General features: G+C 36.1%; 1 pseudogene; it reads left to right on the top strand.

Annotated features, from left to right (window-relative positions):
* Positions 1-4,133: 4,133 nt before the first annotated feature.
* LOC125118058 (uncharacterized) overlaps positions 4,134-20,572 on the top strand; it is a 50,001-nt pseudogene continuing 33,562 nt past the window's right edge.

Raw genomic sequence — 20,572 nt, 5'->3', positions numbered from 1 at the left:
ATCCTTTTGAACTATTCAAAAAATCGCAGAGGAAGAGACACTCCAAAACTCATTCTATGAGGCCACCATCACCCTGATACCAAAACCAGACAAAGATTCCACAAAAAAGAAAACTACAGGCCAATTTCACTGATGAATATCAATGCAAAAATCCCCAACAAAATCCTAGCAAACCGCATCCAACAATACATTAAAAGGATTGTACATCACGATCAAGTGGGATTAATCCCAGGGATGCAAGGATTCTTCAATACCCACCTATCAATCAGTGTGACACACCACGTTAACAAAGTGAAGATAAAAAAACCATATGATCCTCTCAATAGACGCAGAAAAAGCCTTTGACAAACTCCAACAGCCATTTCTGATAAAAACCCTTAAGAAAGTGGCCATAGAGGGAACCTACCTCAACATGATAAAGGCCTTATATGACAAACCTACAGCCAACATCATTCTTAATGGTGAAAAGCTGAAAGAACTCCCGCTGAGATTAGGAACAAGACAAGGATATCTGCTCTTGCCACTACTCTTCAACATAGTTTTGGAAATCCTAGCCACCACAATCAGAGAAGTAAAAGAAATAAGAGGAATCCAAATTGGAAAGGAAGAAGTAAACTATCCCTATTGGCAGGTGACATGATACTGTACCTAGAGAATCCTAAAGACTCTACCAGAAAACTGTTAGAGCTCATCCATGAATATGGCAAAGTCGCAGGATACAAAATTAATACACAGAAATTGACAGCATTTCTATACACCAACAATGAAAGAGCAGAAAGAGAAATTAGGGAATCCATCCCATTTACCATCGCATCCAAAAGAATAAAATTCCTAGGAGTAAACCCACCTAAAGAGACAAAAGACCTGTACTCTGAAAACTCTAAGACACTGATGAAAGAAATCTAAGATGACACAAATAGGTGGAAAGACACACCATGCTCTTGGATAGGAAGAGTATAGTCATTATCAAAATGACTATACTACTTAAGGCAATCTACAGATTCAATACAATCCCTATCAAATTACCAAGGACATTTTTCACTGAATTCGAACAAAATATTTTAAAGTTTGTTTGGAAGCACAAAAGACCCAGAATAGCCAAAGACATCCTGAAAAAGAAAAATGGAGCTGGAGGAATCAGGCTCCCGGACTTCACACTATACTACAAAGCAACAGTCATCAAAACCATACGGTACTGGCACAAAGACAGACATATACATCAGTGGAACAGGATAGAAAGCCCAGAATTCAACCCACACACCTACAGCCAACTCATCTATGACAAAGGAGGCAAGAAGATACAATGGAGAAAAGAGAGCTTGTTCAATAAGTGGTGCTGGAAAACTGGACAGCCACATGGAAAAAAATGAAAGTAGAACATTCCCTAACACCATACATGATGATAAACCCCAAATGGATGAAAGACCTAGATAGAAGACCAGACACTCTAAAACTCTTAGAGGAAAACATAGGCCAAACACTCGCTGACATAAGCAACTGCAAAATCTTCTCAGATCCACCTCTTATAGAGTAATGACAGTAAAAACAACAATAAGGAAATGGGACCCAATCAAACTTCAAAGTTTCTGCACAGCAAAGGAAACCCTAAACAACACAAAAAGACAACCCACAGAATGGGAGAAAATCTTTGCAAGTGAATCAACTGATAAGGGATTAATTTCCAAAACTGATAAACACCTCCTACAGCTCAATACCAAAAAAAAAAAAAAACCCAATTTAAAAATGGGCAGAAGATTTAAACAGACAGTTCTCCAGCGAAGACATACAGATGGCCAAAAAACACATGAAAAGATGTTCAACATCACTCATTATTAGAGAAATGCAAATCAAAACCACTCTGAGGTACCACCTCACACCAGCCAGAATGGCCATCATCCAAAAGTCTACAAACAGAAGTGCTGGAGAGGGCGTGGAGAAAAAGGAACCCTAGTACACTGTTGGTGGGATTGTAAATGGGTGCAACCACTGTGGAAAACAGTAGGGAGATTCCTCAGAAAACTAAGCATAGAACTACCATTTGATCCAGGAATCCCACTCCTGGGCATCTATCCAGAGAAAACCACGAGTTGCAAAGACACATGTACTCCGATGTTCATTGCAGCACTATTTTCAATAGCCAAGACATGGAAACAACTTAAATGCCCATCAACATAGGAGTGGATCAAGAAGTGGTACATATATACACAATATAATATTACTCAGCCGTCAAAAGAAACAAAATACCAGCATTTTTAGCAACATGGATGGACCTAGAAATTATCATGCTAAGTGAAATCACTCAGAGAATAAGACACCAACATCAAACGATTTCACTGAATGTGGAATCTGAAAAAAAGACACAATGAAATTGGGAGCTTGGGCTTATCAGACACAACTTAGAATATATTTACAAGGAGATCCTGCTGAATAGCATTGAGAACTTTGTCTAGATACTCATGTTGCAACAGAACAAAGGGTGGAGGAAAAAAATGTAATTGTAATGTATACATGCAAGGATAACTTGATCCCCTTGCTGTACAGTGGGAAAATTAAAAAATTAAAAAAAAAGAAATTTGCAGAACAGATAATTACTCACAGACTTTGAAAAATTTATGGTTTCCAAAGGAGACAGTTTGGGGGGGTGGGGGGTTGTGCTTGGGTTGTGGGTTGGAAATCCTGTGAAATTGGATTGTGATGATCATTGTACAACTATAAATGTAATAAATTCATTGAGTAATAAAAAATAAAATAAAATATATATATATGTGGTACATATACATGATGAATATTACTAAGTCATTAAAAGGAAAGAAATAATGGCATTTTTAGCAACATGGATGGACCTAGAAATTATCATGCTATGTGAAGTCAGTCAGACAATGAGACCAACATCAAATGCTATCACTTACATGTGGAATCTTATAAAAGGAAAGAATGAACTTCTTTGCAGAACAGAAAATGACTCACAGAATTTGAAAAATTCACGGTTTCCAAAGGAGGGAGGTTGGGAGTTGGGGAGATGTGCTCGGGGTGTGGGACTGAAATACTACAAAACTGGATTGTGATGATAATTGTACAAATATAAATGTAATAAATTCATTGAGTAATAAAAAAAAGAATGTGGGGAAAAAGAATATATCACAGAGAAAAGACATTCTTTTAAATAAATGATGCTGGAAAGAATCATTTCTACTCTACATACTCTGCTCTACAGTAGAAATTGACAGAACACTGTAAATTATTATGGAAAAATAAAAATCATATAAACTTTAAAAAAGTGATACTGGGTACTGGACTGCTCCATGTGGAAGAATGAGATTAGAATATTTTCTAATACCATTTAAAAAAATAAACTCAAAATATATTAAAAATGTACATGTAAAACCTCAAAACATGAAACTCTAGAAGAGATCACAGGAAGAATATTCTTTGACATAAATTGTAGCAATTTTTTTTTTTGGATCTGTCTCCACAGACAAAGGAAGCAAAAGCAAAATTAAACAAATGGGACCTAATTAAACTTAAAAAATTTACCACAGCAAAGGAAACCATTGATGAAATTAAAAAAAAAAAACAACCTAAAAAATAACAGAAAATATTTGCAAATGCTATGGCAGGTAAGTGGATAATATACAAAACATATGAAAACTCATACAACTCAATATAAAAAAAAGCCATTTAAAAAATGGGCAGTAGACCTGAATATACATTTTTATAAAGATGACATGCAGATGGCTAACAAGCACATGAAAAAATGTTAATCTTTGCTAATTATTAGAGAGATGTAAATTAAAACAACAATGAAATATCATTTCACAACTGTCAAAACTGCTATCAATACAAAGCCTACCAATGGGAGTTCCTATTGTGACTCAGCAATAACAAATCCAACTAGTATCTATGAGGATGCAGATTCAATCCTTATCCCCTCTCAGTGGGTTAAGGATTTGATGTTGCCATGAGCTGCAGTATAGGTTGTAGATGCAGCTTGGACCTTGAGTTGCTGTGGCTGTGGTGTAAGCCAGCAGCAGCAGCCATGATTCAAACCCTAGCCTGGAAACTTCCATATGCTATGGGTGTGGCCCTAAAATGAAAAAAAAAATAAAGCCTGCAAATAACAAACGTTGGTGATGATGCAGATAAAAAGGAGCCTTTCCACACTGTTGGGGACAATGTAAATTGATGCAGCCATTACGAAAAAGAGTATGGAGTTTCCTCAAAAAACAAAAAATAGAACTACCTTATAAGATCCATCATTTCTGCTGCTGGCTATACATCCAAAAATAAAAAACAAAACACTAATTCAAAAAGATGCATGCATCCCAATGTTCATAGAAGTATTATTTACAATACTGAAAATATGGAAGCAACCCGTGTCCATCAACAGATGAATGAATAATTAATAGATGCAAACTATTGCCTTTGGAATGGATAAGCAATGAGATCCTGCTGTATAACACTGGGAACTATAGCTAGTCACTTATGATGGAGCATGATTATGTGAGAAAAAAGAATGTATACATGTATGGGTGACTGGGTCACCTTGCTGTATAGTATAAAATTGACAGAACACTGTAAACCAGCCATAATGGGAAAAAATCATTATTAAAAAACAGACGAATGAATAAAGATGTCATACATATATATATATGATATATATATATATATATATATATATATATATATAACATGGAATAGTACTCAACCTTAAAAGAGAATGAAATTCTGCCATTTGCAACAATATGGATGGACCTAGAAAGTATTATGTTTAGAGAAGTCAGCCTAAGAAAGAAACATTGTATATTATCACTTACATGCAGAATCTAAAAGTTAAAACAAATGAATGTACACAACAAAACAGAAACAGACTCAGAGGTATAGAAAACAAACTAGTGGATACCAGGGGGAAGAGGGGAGGGGAAAGAGGCAAGATAGGGAAATGGAATTAAAAGTACAAACTACTATGTATAAAATAGAAAAGCAATATATACTGTACAGCACAGGGAAAAAAGCCATTGTTTTTTAACCATTTTAAACGGAGATTGGACTACAAAAATATTGAATCAATATGCTGTATACCTGAAACTAACATAATATTGTAAATCAACTATATTTCTTTTTTTTTTTTTTGGCTTTTTGCTATTTCTTGGGCCGCTCCCGTGGCATATGGAGGTTCCCAGGCTAGGGGTCCAATTGGAGCTGTAGCCACCAGCCTACGCCAGAGCCACAGCAATGCGGGATCCGAGCCGCTCTGCAACCTACACCACAGCTCACGGCAACGCCGGATCGTTAACCCACTGAGCAAGGGTAGGGATCAAACCAACAACCTCATGGTTCCTAGTCAGATTTGTTAACCACTACGCCACGACGGGAACTCCTATATTTCAATTACTTAAAAAAATGAGGTAAAATTCACGTCTTTTGACAAAAAATCATAAATGTTTAGATCTTCAATTATACACTTACTCCTTTCAACAATATACTAACTTAGACATTATGTGTGAACATGCACTAAAATTATTGGTAGATTTAAGAAGAGGGTGGAATTAAAGGGTTTATAAGAGAAGAGAAAAAAATTGTATTTAAACATTTTCATTAGCAATTCAATTTTTTTTTTTGTCTTTTAAGGGTCGCACCAGCAGCATATGGATGTTCCCAGGGTAGGGGTCTAATCGGAGTTGTAGCAGCTGGACTACACCAGAGCCACAGCAACGTGGGATCTGGGCCACATCTGCAATCTACAGCATAGCTCATGGCAATGCTGGATCCTTAACCCACTGAGCAAGACCAGGGACCGAACCCGCAACCTCACGATTCCTTGTCGGATTCGTTAACCACTGTGCCATGACAGGAACTCCTTAGCAATTCAATCTTTAGACATTAATACATCCTAAACTTCTGAGCCTTTAAAAATTTTTTAATAATTCTAAGAAATTTTATGCTATTTTATTTTTAATATTTGTTTAAAGTTGCCTACTTTTACAAATGTAATAATGAAATTAAAATCCCTACTTTATTTCTCCATATGTTTATTTATTTATTTATTGCTTTTTTTTTTTTTAAGGGCTGCACCAGCGGCATATGGAGGATCACAGGCTAGGGTTCCAGTCAGAGCTACAGCTGCCAGCTTATGCCAGAGCCACAGCAATGCAGGATCTGAGCTGTGCCTACACCACAGCTCATAGCAACACCATATCCTTAACCCACTGAGCAAGGCCAGGGATCGAAGCCACATCCTCAAGGTTCCTAGTCGGATTCGTTTCTGCTGCACCACAATGGGAACCCCATTTTTTGTTTTTTGCTTTTTTAAAAAATTTCTCCATATGTTTAGAGAATAACAAAACTTTCTCTTGTATTCAACTTCAAACAATTTATGGGAGAAAATTTTTAAACCAATTCTAGTGAATAAGGTAAGACTACTAGATAGCTTGAGTTTATCCTAATAGTGGGAATATGCAGTTTTTCTGGCTTTGAGGTACATAGCCCAATTCAAAATTAAATTATTTTGTTACCAACTTCCTCTCATCCTGAAGTATTATATTGATTTTTGCATAAAAGGTCAGTATTCCCTGTCATTTTCTCTGTAAATGTTTTTTATATTTCAAAATATATTGAAATTAAAGACTGTCTCAAGTGTGTTTGGTTAAAAGACAATGACAGAATCAAATGTCTTTTGTTTAAAAGAGATTGAATATTTAAAAAGACATTGCTAAGGATAAAAATAATATTGATATTGCTGATTTAATATCATTACTTGTAATTGGTCTTTTCCTATTTTCTATTTATTTCTGGTTCATTTTGAGATACTATGTATCTCTAAGAATTTGTCCATTTCTTCTAGGTTGTCCATTTTATTGGCATGTGGTTGTTCATAATAGTATTTTATGACTCTGCATTTCTGTGGTGTGAGTCATAACTTCCACTTTTTTACTTCTCATTAATTTGAGCCCTCTCCATATATATTTCTTTTTTTTGAATTTTCTCAAAAATTTAAAGAAGAGTTAACACCTGTATTTCTAAAGTGAGTCAAAAAAACTTAAAGGAAAAAAAGCTATTGAAATTATTCTGTGAAGCCAGCATCATCCTGATACCAAAACCAGACAAAGATAGTCCCCCCCAAAAAAATTATAGGCTCTTCCAGGGTTAGTACCTAGAAGCATTCAGAATAGTCCAACATTTGACATACTATTGCAGTCTGTCCTAAAATACAGCCTCTAACAAAAAGAGACTGGCCAAAAACCCTGGTAATACAATTGTTTATATTAAACCAATAAAGTTGGGAAATCATCAAAATCTACATGTGGCATGTACCCATCATTGAGGAGTTCATGCGGTGAGACCTAAGGTTCTTATGAGGTTGTCTAAAATATGGTGGCTGGGCCTGTGGTAGTTCCATGTATGCTAAATGTGTCTGTGACAGGATGAAGTGTGCTTTACTTATGGAGGAACATAAAATTCTTATGAAAGTATTTAAAGCACAAGCAGAGTCAGAGGTAAATGCTAAAATGCATGTTTTGTCCATACACCCAAAGCAATCTACAGATTTAATGTAGAAAAATCCAAAAATTTATATGGAACCATAAGAGACCCAGAATTTCCAAAGCAATCCTGGGGGGTGAGGGTACTAGGAGGCATAACTCTCTGAGACTGGAGACAATATCACAAAGCTGCAGTAGGCAAACCTGTATGGTATTGGTACCAAAAAAAAGACATAGAGATCAATGGAACAAAATAGAGAAACCAGAAATAAACCCAGAAACATAATCTCCCACAAAGGAGGCAAGTGGTGCTAGAAAACTGAACAGCCACATGTAAATCAACGAAACTAGAACACATTTTCACACCATGCACAAAAATAAACTCAAAATGGTTTAAAGACTTAAATATAAAGCATGACACCATAAAACTCATAGAAGAGACCATAGACAAAGCATTCTCTGGCATAAAACTTATCAATATTTTACTAGGAGTTTCTGACTTGGGTCATGGTAACAAACCTGACTAGTACCCATGAGGACCTGGTTTTGATCCCTGGCCTTTCTCAGTGGGTTAAGGATCCAGCATTGCTGTGAGCTTTCAGATAGGTTGCAGATGTGGCTCAGATCCCACTTTGCAGTGGCTGTGGTGTAGGCCAGCAGCTGCAGCTCTGATTCAACCCCTAGCCTGGGAACTTCCATATGCCATGGATGCTGGCCTAAAAAGACAAAAAAAAAAAGAAGAAGAAATATTTCTTTATGTCAGTCTCCCAAGGCAATAGAAATAAAAACAAAAATAAACAAATATGACCTAGTCAAACTTATAAGCTTTTGCACAGAAAGGAAACCATAAAAAAGAAACAATCAAACCCAAAAAAGGAAAAGACAAACTAGTTTGGGAGAAAATGGTTGCAAACAAAGCAACCAATGAGGGCTTAGTTTCAAAAATATACAAATAACTCATACAACTCAACAATAATAAAAAAACAAACAAACCAATCAAAAAATGGTCAGAAGACCTAAATAGACATTTCTCCAAAGAAGACATATGGATGGCCAATAGGCACATGAAAAATTGCTCACTATCACTAATTATTAGAGAAATGCAAATCAAAATTACAATGAGATACCACCTTATACTTGTCAGAATGGCCATCATTAATAAGTCTACAAATAACAAACACTGGAAAGGGTGTAGAGAAAAGGGAACACTCCTGCACTGTTGGTGGGAATATAAATTGGTACAACCACTATGGAAAACAGTATGGAGGTTCCTAAAAAAACTAACCATGGAACTACCATATGATCCAGCAATCCCACTCCTGGTCATCTATCTAGATAAAACTATTATTCAGAAATATACATGCAGGAATTTTCATGTGACACAGCAGGTTAAGGATCCAGCATTGTCACTGTAGTAGCTGGGGTTCCTGCTATGGCATGGGCTAACTCCTGACTTGGAAATTTGCACATGTTTCAGGCACAGCCAAAAAAAAAAGAAAGAAAACTTCATGAAAAGATATATGCACCCCTATGTTCAGAGCAGCACTATTCATGATAACCAAGACATAGAAACAGCAGATATCCATCAACAGATGAATAGATTAAGAAGATATTGTACATATATACAATGGAATACTACTCAGCCATAAAAAAGATTGAAATAATGCCATTTATAGCAACATGGATGCAACTCGAGATTATCATACTAAATGGAGTAAGTCAGAGAGAGAAAGGAAAATATCATTATATCCCTTAAATGTGGAATCCAAAATTTGTCACAGATGAACCTATCTACAAAAAAGAAACAGACAGACATAGAGAACAGACTTGTGGTTGCCAAAGGGGAGGTGGGAGGGAGTGAGATGGACTGGGAATTCAGAGATAGTAGATGCAATCTATCACATTTAGAATGGGTAAACAACAATGTTCTACTGTATAGCACAGGGAACTACATCCAATCTCCTAGAACAGACCATGATGGAAAATAATATTTAAAAAAAATAATGTATGGAGTTCCCATCGTGGCTCAGTGGTTAACGAATCCGACTAGGAACATGAAGTTTCTGGTTTGATCCCTGGCCTTGCTCAGTGGTTTGAGGATCCAGCATTGCCGTGAACTGTGATGTCGGTCACAGAAACAGCTCGCATCCCGTGTTGCTGTGACTCTGGCATAGGCTGGCAACTAGAGCTCCAATTAGACCCCTAGCCTGGGGACCTCCATATGCCATGGGTGCAGCCCTAGAAAAAGACAAAAAAAAAGTATGTATATGTATGATTGAGTCACTTTGCTATACAGCTGAAATTGGCACATTGTAAATCAACTATAGTTTAATAAAAAATAAAATAAAGTAAAAATTATACATTTGTTTAATAAAACTTTAATCCAAGACAAAGCTAGTATGCCTAATTTACATATAGATTATTATATACAACTATCCACAATAAACTTACATACCTAAAAATGAGTCAGAGATCAATGGATAATTTTTTGGCCATGCCCTTGGCATGCAGAAGTTCCCCAGCCAGGGATCGATGCCAGGCCACAGCAATGACCTGAACCACAGCAGTGACAATGCCAGACCCTTAACTGCTAGGCCACCAGGGAACTCCTGAATAAATAGATTTTTGATAAATCATAGACATTATCATTTTTGTTCCAAACAAAACATTTGCAGCTACTTCAATTAATTGTAAATATACTTACTAAGATAATAAGTTTTTATTGTACCCTAAAAGTTTTGCAAATGAGATTTCTTTTCCCACTCATATTGAAAAGGAATTCCTGCCATAGCACAGTGGGTTAAAAGTCTGACTGCAGTGGCTTAGATTACTGCAGATGCAGCGGTTCAATCCCAGCCAAGCACAGTGGGTTAAAGGATTTGGCATTGCTGCAGCTGCAGCATAGGTCAAGGCCACAGCTCAGATTCAATCTCTGGCCCAGGAATTTGCATATGCCATGGGTGCAGCCATCAAATAAAATTTTATTTTATTTATTTATTTTTTAATTTTTTTGTCTTTTGTCTTTTTAGGGCTGCACCCATGGCATATGGAGGTTCCCAGGCTAGGGGTCTAATCAGAGCTACAGCTGCTGGCCTACACCACAGCCACAGCAACACCAGATCCAAGCTGCATCTGTGAACTACACCACAGCTCATGGCAATGCCAGATACTTAACCCACTGAGTGAGGCCAGGGATCGAACCCAAAACCTCATGGTTCCTAGTTGGATTCGTTTCTGCTGTGCAGCGACAGGAACTCCTCTGATAAAATTTTTAAAAAGATTTACCTGAATGAAAATGTTTATGAAGATAGCATCTCACTGTGTTGGATAATAGATATTCAAAAGAGATAGTATGGGATTTCACATCTTAGATTATAATATTTTAGCTTTTCAATGTCAGAAATTTATTACTTACTATATAAGAAAAAGAATAAAGGGGAAATTGCAATGATAGAATAAAATTTTTAATTCAAATCAAACAACTGGTAAGCTCAATTAAATAGTGCTTCATCTACAATTTACATAAAAAGAAAGATAACTAGTAAACAATATCATGCCAGAACTATAAATTTCAAAACAATTCATTTTTCAAGAATGTCATTTGGGTTCACAGAGATAAAACTTCAAATTTCTCTACTCTAAAATGAGGTTTGGTGTTCACATATTCATCTTAAAACACTAGAATAATCTCAATCATGTTTGTTAAAATGTTTTAGTATCACATGTTCTATTGTATTTAACTCTTGAAAATTTACATCAAATTTTACTCCAAAATTTTTGGCAACCAAAGCAAGGAAAAAACAAGTGCAAATTTGATATTTATTTTTAATTTTACTTAACTTTATTATTTTCTTTCAACATAGCTCTCTGAGGAGGTTCTGATGGTATAGTGTGTTAAGAATCTGAATGCTGTGGCTCAGGTCTCTGTGGAGGTACAGGTTCAATCCCCAGCCTGGCACAGTGGGTTAAAGGATCCAGCATTGCTCTCTATAAACATTTCATCCAATTATGTTATCTAATCACCATTTTATTTATTTAATGCTAAGATGCTGAAATGTGTAGTGTGCATAGTGTATGGCAAAAACATCCACTATGATATATGCACAAAAAAATAAAAAGAAAAATTAAAGAATATAAGAACCAGATTTCTAATAATGTCATAAATTATTAATTGTTCAGGCTCACACATTTAGTTGTCATAAACAACCTTGGGTGAGTTTTGTTCCCCCCAAAAAACTTCTCTTTAATTTTGAAGTTTATTTTTTTACTATTGTAATCACAAGTTGGTCCCAGCATATGAAATGGGTTATTCTTAACTTTTTCAAAATGATAGAGACATAATTTAAAGACAAAAGGAAGAATTTTTTTCAATTGAGGCGAAGTTAATAAAATTTACCATTTCATTCAATATATTCAAAATATTTTACACCCAGTTCCAAACTATTTTCATCACCATCAAAACCAAAAAAATAAATAAATAAGCAAACAAAGCCATCAAGCTGTTACACCATTTTAGTAGTCAGAATTTGTTCCCCCACCATCAATGCCTGGCAAGCACCAATCAGCTTTCTGACACTATGGATTTACCTATTTTTGGATATTTCTTATAGTAGAATCATAGAGTACATGATGTTTCCTGCCTTATCTAAGTCACTTAGCATACTTTTTCTAGTTTTTTGCTGAGATATAATTGATGTATAATATTGTATTAGGGTTAAGGATCTGACATTGTTGAGAGCTATGGTGAGGTCACAGACATGGCACAGATCTGACATTGCTGTGGTTATGGCGTAGGCTGGCAGCTGCAGATCCAAGTCGATTCCTTGCCTGGGAACTTCCATATGCTACAGGTGGGACCCTAAAAAGCAAAAAAAAAATGTATTAGTCTATGGTGTGAAACATAATGATTTGATATATGTATATGTTGCAAAATATTAACAAGTTTAGTTAACATCCATCATATCACATGGTTACAATTTTTTCTTACAATGAGCACTTTTAAGACCTACTCTTTTAGCAACCTTCAAATATACAGTACAGTGTTGTTAACTATAGTCACCATGCTGTACATTATATCCCAATGACTTATAAGTTTGCATATTTTAAAGCAATTTTATTGAAGTACAGTTGATTTACAATGTTGTACCAATTTCATATAGTATACGTCTTTCTCTTTCTGACTTACTTCACTTAGTATGATAATCTCTAGCTTCATCCGGGTATTTGTAACTTTTAAATTATTAAATAATTATAGAGTCAGAGGAAGTTGCAAAACTAATACAGAGATATCCAATGCCCCCTTCAACCAGTTTCCCTTAGGGTAGGAAACCAGGAAATTGACATTGATGCAATCCACAAATCTTTACATTTCGCCAATTTTATATGTGCTTATTTGTGTGTGTGTAAAACTTTATCATGTATAGATGTTTGTAACCATCACCACAATCAAGATACAGAACTATCCTACCACCACAGAGATATGTCATGCTATCCTTTTACAGTCACACTAACCCCACTTTCTTCCCCCCTCATCCCTAATCTCTGACAATCACTTTCTTCTAGCAATTTTCTATTGCATAATCTCTTCCTTTCTTTCTGAATCTTCAATGATACTTATCTTTTTTTTGTTGTCTTTTTAGGGCCACACCTGTGGCATACAAAGGTTCTCAGGCTAGGGGTCTAATCGGAGCTACAGCTGCTGGCCTATGCCACAGCCTCAGCAATGCCAGATCTGAGCCATGTCTGCAAACTACACCATAGCTCATGGCAACACTGGATCCTTAATCCACTGAGCAAGGTCATGGATCAAATCCACAACCTCATGGTTCCTAGTAGGATTTATTTCCCCTGAGCCACCAGGGGAGCTCCTGATACTTATGTTATCTTTTGTGTTTGTCCCACAGGTTTCTAAGGCTCTTATTTATTTTTTATTTGCTTTCTCTCTGTTGTTCAAATTGGATAAATTCTCTTGTTCTACCTTCAAGTTGACTGATTCCTTTCTCTGTCTTCATTTTGTTATTGAAACCATCCCTTTTTTTATGTCAGTTATTGTATTTTTCTGTTCTGAAATTCCATGTGTAATCTTTGTCAGTGTCTGTTGCCTGATGATTGTCTTGTCTTATTTAAGTTATAGTTGTCCTGATTCTTCATGTTGGGATTATATTGTGACACTGGATTCTATTTCTTTTTTTTTCTTCTTTCTTTTCTTTTTTCTTTTTTTTTTTTTTTGCAGTCAATCATTTTCTTTGAATGTAGTGTGCAGATCCAGCTGAGGCTGAAAATTCAGCTTTCCATTCAGCTATGTTGATTACTGTCTGGCAAAAGAAGAACAATGATTTGTACCACTTTGTTGCTGCTGGGTGGGAGCTGGAAATTCAGATTTACACTGGGTGACCTGGGAGACTGGAGGAACAGGGTACCCACTAGCACTGCCTAATACACCTCATTAACTCCCCACTTTATTTTTCCCTAAGTGCCAGGGTCCTTAGCCAGTCTGAACCCTTTTGGCTTACACATGTGTTTGTTTTGTTATGTCCAGGCCTTTTTAATTGTAAAAGAGAGGTCTAGTAAAGAGTTGAACTACTCCATTTTGGCTGGAACTGGAAGTCTCAACATTTAAATTTAATAATTGATACAGATTATATGAGTACCAAAAATATAGATATTTAATTAATTAGAATATTCTTATCTCCAACCATTCTGGATATACTGGAATTTACTAAGTTGAATTAATATAGTTAAACATTTCAAAGTGTCTTCCTCCTTTAAAATGATAGATTCTAAAAGCTATCATGGTAGGCAGCCTCTAACAAGGCCCGCAATGATCTCCGTTTTCTGATAAGCATATCCTTACATGTAATCTCCTTCCCTTAGATATGGGCTGGACTTAATGCATTGCTTCTAACAAACAGGATACAGAAAAAGTGATGGGATGTCACTTCCAAAATTAGGTTAGGTTAGGAAGAAATTGTGGCTTCCATCTTGTTACCTTTTCCTCAGACTATATTATTTGCTCTGAGAGAGAAGCCAAATACCATGTTTTGAGCAGCCCCATGAAAAGGCTCATATGGCAATAAACTGATATCACTAGCCAACAACCAGTAAGAACCTGAGGTCTGCCAAGAATCTTTTGAGTGAGACTAAAAGCAAATCCTCCCCCAATCAAGCCTTAAAATGACAGCAGCCACAGCCAACATTTTGAATGCAGTCTTGTGAAAATCCCTGATCCAAAGGTGCCCAGCTAGACTGAGCTTTGAATCCATACCCTTGAATCCATTCATGCCATACAGAAACTGTGGCATGTTTGTTTAGGCATCTAAATTTTAGAGTAATTTGTTACAAAACAGTAGATAACTAATATAGCTACTAAGATCAACAAATTCAGCAACTGTAGTGATTCTCTGGGATCCAAATTTTGTTTCAGTTTTTCATCCACTTCCATATTTTAGCTTTTTATTTCATGAGTGATAATGCTGTTTTGACTGTATTTATATTTAAGCTTCTAGTGTCAATTTATAATATGGTCATACCTCTTAGGAATGCCATGCATAGAAACTTTTTTACTGATAGCTCAGTCATACATACTTTCTTCTTTTGAGTATGTATGCAATTTATAAAATGTAGGGGGAAATCTCCTTAGGTCTGCAAGAGTAAGAGTAAAATAAAGAAAAAAATGAGTGATTACACAAAATGAATTTAAGGTCCCTTCCATTGTATGAGTCTAGGAAAATCAGAATTTCTGGTCATGTTTTTCTCTTTCTTCTGTGCTTGCTTTCTGCTCCTGAACAATAAGATGATGTATATTCACAACATAAATGAAAATGAAATTATATTATTCCTTTTTGAAGGTAGAAGTTTAGAAACATCTGTGCTTGAATAGTCTCCCAAGTGTGTATCTGTAACTTTTCAGTGCCTAATGTGGCAACTATGAAAGCAACCTGAAAAAGCACCAACTTCTGCTAGCAAAAGTCCAATTTGAGCAAAGAATCTCATGGAGTTTTTAGAGAGCTTTTCTGTCCATTGAGGTTATGGTAGGTATATTTTTGCATTTATGAGGAGGTGATAAGGGTAATATTTTCCTATCATAACAACACTTTGCATTTGTTTAGTGTTTTATGCTTTGAAGTTGGTCAGGCAATAAAAGTGGGGGAAAAAGAGATTAGATTAATTGCCCAGAGATTCACAAATGTGGCCTAATTTGTAGACCTGAACCAAACCTAGAACTTGTCTCTAGATGCCAAGTTCAATGAACTTTAATTCTTGTGAAGCTCTTTCTGTTTTAAAAGTAGCATTATTTACCAGGAAAATATAAGCCCATCAAATAAATTGCTACTATTAAAAAATTTTTGAATATTTTACAAACAATTGGAACTATATACTATAGTCTTTATTTAAAGGAAAATGCAAATCCAGTATATGCAAGATATAGTCACCTTAAATGGCCATAATTCAGGGGCGAAACACAAATGCTTTGGCCAAGTTTAAGAAAATGATGCATATAATTTTGAAAGAAAAAATAGAGCTAATTTTAAAAGTGATTAGTGCTATAATAGACCATAAATTTCTTTCTAATAATCCTTTTTTTTAATGTCTGCATCCATGGCATATAGAAGACCCAGGTCCAGGGATTGAATCCCAGCTGCAGCCATGAGCTATTCCACAGCTCATGGAAATGCCAAAACCTTTAAATCATGTGCTGGGCCAGTGAAAGAATCCATGCTTCTGCAGCAACTTGAGCCCCTGTGGTTGGATTTTTAACCCACTGTGCCACAGTGGGAAAAGCAGTGGGAAATCTGCTTTCTAATATTCTGAAAATGTTAGAATTCTGACACTTTAATTGCCCTCCCAAACTGACATCAAAACATCAAAAATTTACCTGTGTCTGTTGATTAAGTGGTACTGTTAAATAATAGTTAGAAGTCTGCAGTTTTGGAGGTCCCATTGTGGCAGAGTGGAAATCAATCTGACTAGGAAACATGGGGTTGTGGGTTCAATCCCTGGCCTCATTCAGTGGGTTAATGATCCGGTGTTGCCATGAGCTGTGGTGTAGGTTGCAGAAGCAGCTTGGATCCTGCATTGCTGTACCTGTGAAGTATGCAGAGCGCTGTAGCTCTGATTTGACTCCTAGCCTGGGAAATTTCATATGCCATGGATGCAAACCTAAAAAGCAGAATAAATATATAAATAAATAAGTCTTCAGGTTAGATATTGACTATTTTTAATAGCTAAATGCATTCTTTCTCACATATATGCTTCTAACTCAAGAAATAAAATGCACTATGTAAATGTGTAAAATGTTAATATGAACTTGGCAACATTTCAGGAAAAAATTCTCAAAAATATCAAATACTAAACTTCATTTTATGCCAAATTAATTCCTAATAGGCATTAGTGAGATGGTTTATCTCTATTTAAAAGTAAACATACACAACATCACTAATTATTAGATAAATGAAAATCAAAACTGTAATGAGGTACCACTTCACACTGGTCAGAATGGCTATCATTAATAAGACTACAAATAACAAATGCTTGAGAGGGTGTGGAGAAAAGGGAACCATCTCTCACTGTTGGTGGGAATGTAAATTGGTACAACCACTATAGAAATCAGTATGGAGGTTCCTCAGAAAACTAAATATAGAACCACCATATGATCCAGAAATCCCACTCCTGAGCATCTATCTATACAAAACTTTCATTCAAAAAGATACATCACCCCTATGTTTATTGCAGCACTATTCACAGTAGAAGACAAGAAAACAACTTAACATCCATTGCAGAAAAATGCATTAAGATGTGGTACATGTATGCAATGGAATACTACTTAGCCATAAAAAAGAACAAGGTAATGCCATTTGCAGCAATATGAATGGAACTAGAAACTCTCATACTAAGTGAACTAAGTCAGAAGGAGAAAGACATATAACATATGATATCACTTATATGTGGAATCTAAAATATGGTACAGATGAAATTATCTACAGAACAGAAACAGACTCAAGACATGGACAGAAGACTTGTGGTTGCCAAGTGGGAGGGGGATAGAGTGGGATGGACTTGGAGTTCAGGGTTAATATATACAGACATTTAGAATGGATAGACACTGAGTTCTTACTGTATAGCACAGAAAACTATGTCCAATCACTTGTGACGGAACATGATGAAAGATAATATGAGAAAGAGAGTGTATATAGATGTATGACTGTGTCACTTTGCTGTTCAGCACAAATTGACAACAGGAGTTCCCATTATGGCTCAGCAGAAATGAATCTGACTAGGATCCATGAGGATGCAATTTTGATCTGTGACCTCATTCACTGGGTTAAGGATCCAGCATTGCCATAAGCTGTTGGGTAGGTCACAGATGCAGCTCAAATTTGGCATTGCTGAGGCTGTGGCATAGGCCAGTGGCTCTAGCTCTGATTCGACCCCTAGCCTTGAACCTCCTTATGGCACAGATGCAGCCCTAAAAAGACAGGCAGATAAGAAAGAAAGAAAAAGAAAAAAGAAAGAAAGAAAGAAAGAAAGAAAGAAAGAAAGAAAGAAAGAAAGAAAGAAAGAAAGAAAGAAAGAAAGAAAGAAAGAAAGAAAGAAAGAAGGAAGGAAGGAAGGAAGGAAGGAAAGAAAGAAAGGAAGGAAGGAAGGAAGGAAGAAAGAAAGAAAGAAAGAAATTGACAGAGCAATGAAAAACTATAATTTTTTAAATTAGACATTATATGGTTTTCTTTTAAGAACTTAATTATATTTTAAATTCTCAGTGTTGACAATTGATATACATTAAAAAATAAAATATTCAATGCCAGTTACACTTAAACCTTTGAGTATTTTTTAAATGGCAGCTAAATAACATTATCTGATAAAACACATAAAGTTGTAGGATACAAGATTGATATACAGAAGCCTGTTGCTATCCTATATGCTAATAATGGACTATCAAAAAAGAAAGTAATATATGCAATCCCAGAATTTACCATCATGGCTCAGTGGTAATGAATCTTAATAGTATCCATGAGAATGTGGTTTTGATCTCTGGCCTTGCCCAGTGGATTATGTATCCAGTGTTGCCGTGAGGTGTGGTATAGTTCACAGATGGCATAGACTGGCAGCTGCAGGCCTGATTCAGTCCCTAGCCTAGGAACTTCCATATGCTAAATGTGTGGCCCCAAAAAGAAAAAAATATATGGCAATCCAATTTATAACCACATCAAGAAGTTCACATTGTGGTGCAATGGAATCACTGGCATCTCTTCAGCACCAGGATGCAGGTTTTACCCAAACCAAGCACAGTGGGTTAAAGGATCCACTGTTATGGCAGCTGTGGCATAGATTGCAACTCTGGCTTGGGTCTTATCCTTGGCCCAGGAACTCCATAACAATGGGGCAGAAAAAGAGAGGAAAAAAAATCACATCAAAAAGAAAAAAAAAAACTAGGAATAAATTTAACAAAGAGGTGAAAGACCTATACTCTGAAAACTGTAAAATGCTGAAGGAATTTTAAAATGATACAAAGGAATGGAAAGATACTCTGGGATCTTATATGGGAAGAATTAATATTTTTAAATATTCATACTACCCAAAACAATGTACAAATTTAACAAAATCTTGATCAAAAAATTCATGAAATTTCTCACAGAAGTATAACACATAATCCTAAAATGTATAGGAACTACAAAAGACCCTGAAATGCCAAAGTAAACTTGGGAAAGCTTAAGGTATCATACTTGTGCAATCCAGACCATACTTCAAAGCTACAGTCACCAAAACAGCATGTTATTGCCACAAAAACAGACACAAATGAGTGGAACAGAATAGAGAGAAATAAACCCATATATTTATGGTCAATCTATCACAAAATATGCAAGAATATACAATGGATAAAAGACCATCTATTTAATAAACAGTGTTGTAGAAGAATAAAATTAGAAAAATTTTTTCACAATATTAACAAAAGTAAACATAAAATGGAATAGACCTAAATATAAGACCCGACACCATAAAACTCCTATAAGAGAACAAGGAAGAACACTCTCTGACATAAATCATAGCAATATTTTTTTTGGATCTCTCTTCTCAGGTAAAGGAAATAAGAACAAAAATATACACATGCGACCTCATTAAACTTAAAAGATTTTACATAACAAGGAGACCACTAACAAAAGGAAAAGGCAATCTACTAAATGGGAGAAAATATTTGCAAGTTATATGACAAAGAGGGAGCTAATATCCAAAATATATAAAAAGCTCACACAACACAGCATAAAAAAGCAAGCCAAAGGGAGATGGGATAAAGATGGTGGAGTAGAAGGAATGGAGCTCACCTCCCCACATGAAAGCAACAAAATTACAACCAATTGCTGAAAAACCTTCACCAAGATAGATTGGAAGCTATCAAAAAATGTATCCTACTACAGAAGACAAAGAAGAGGCCACATCAAGATGGTAGGAGTGGTGATTACATGATACAAGCAACTCCATACATGTCAGGTGGTGGTAAACAAAATGAAAAGTAAATATATTGCAGAGGCTAACTCATAGGAGTGAGAGTTCTGAGCCCCATGTCAGGTCTTCACAGACACCTGACATGGGGCAGTGGGAGGAGGAATCCCTGGAGGACTTAGTATTAAGGGCCAGCTAGGTTTGTATGCGGGAACTACATGGGACTGGGGGGAAGGAGACTCCATTCTTGAAAGATACACACAGGCTTTAATATGCACTGGGTCCAAGGGCAAAGCAGAGATTCCATAGGAACCTGGGTAAGATCTGCCTACAGTTGATGGAGGAACTCCTGGGAAAACAGGAAATGACTGTGGCTCATTATGGGGGAAGGACATTGGAGGCAAAGGACTCAGGAATAATCACCAGCATGAACTAATCTAGAAGTGGCCATTTTTGAAAAAATCTGTCCCCTCCCTTCAGGGCTGAGAGCCACAGGCCAAACAAAAACCATGTGGGAACACAGCCCCATCCACCAGCAAAAAGTCACCTAAAGACATCCTCAGGCATGCAGCCACCTATAATCACACAAAAATGAAACCCTACCCACCAGAGGGATAAGAATCAGCTCCACTTACCAGTGGGCAGGCACCAGACCCTCC

Source organism: Phacochoerus africanus, chromosome X (genome assembly GCF_016906955.1).
Source record: "Phacochoerus africanus isolate WHEZ1 chromosome X, ROS_Pafr_v1, whole genome shotgun sequence".
NCBI classification, from domain to species: domain Eukaryota; kingdom Metazoa; phylum Chordata; class Mammalia; order Artiodactyla; family Suidae; genus Phacochoerus; species Phacochoerus africanus.
This window is presented reverse-complemented; position numbering and strand designations above follow the sequence as displayed.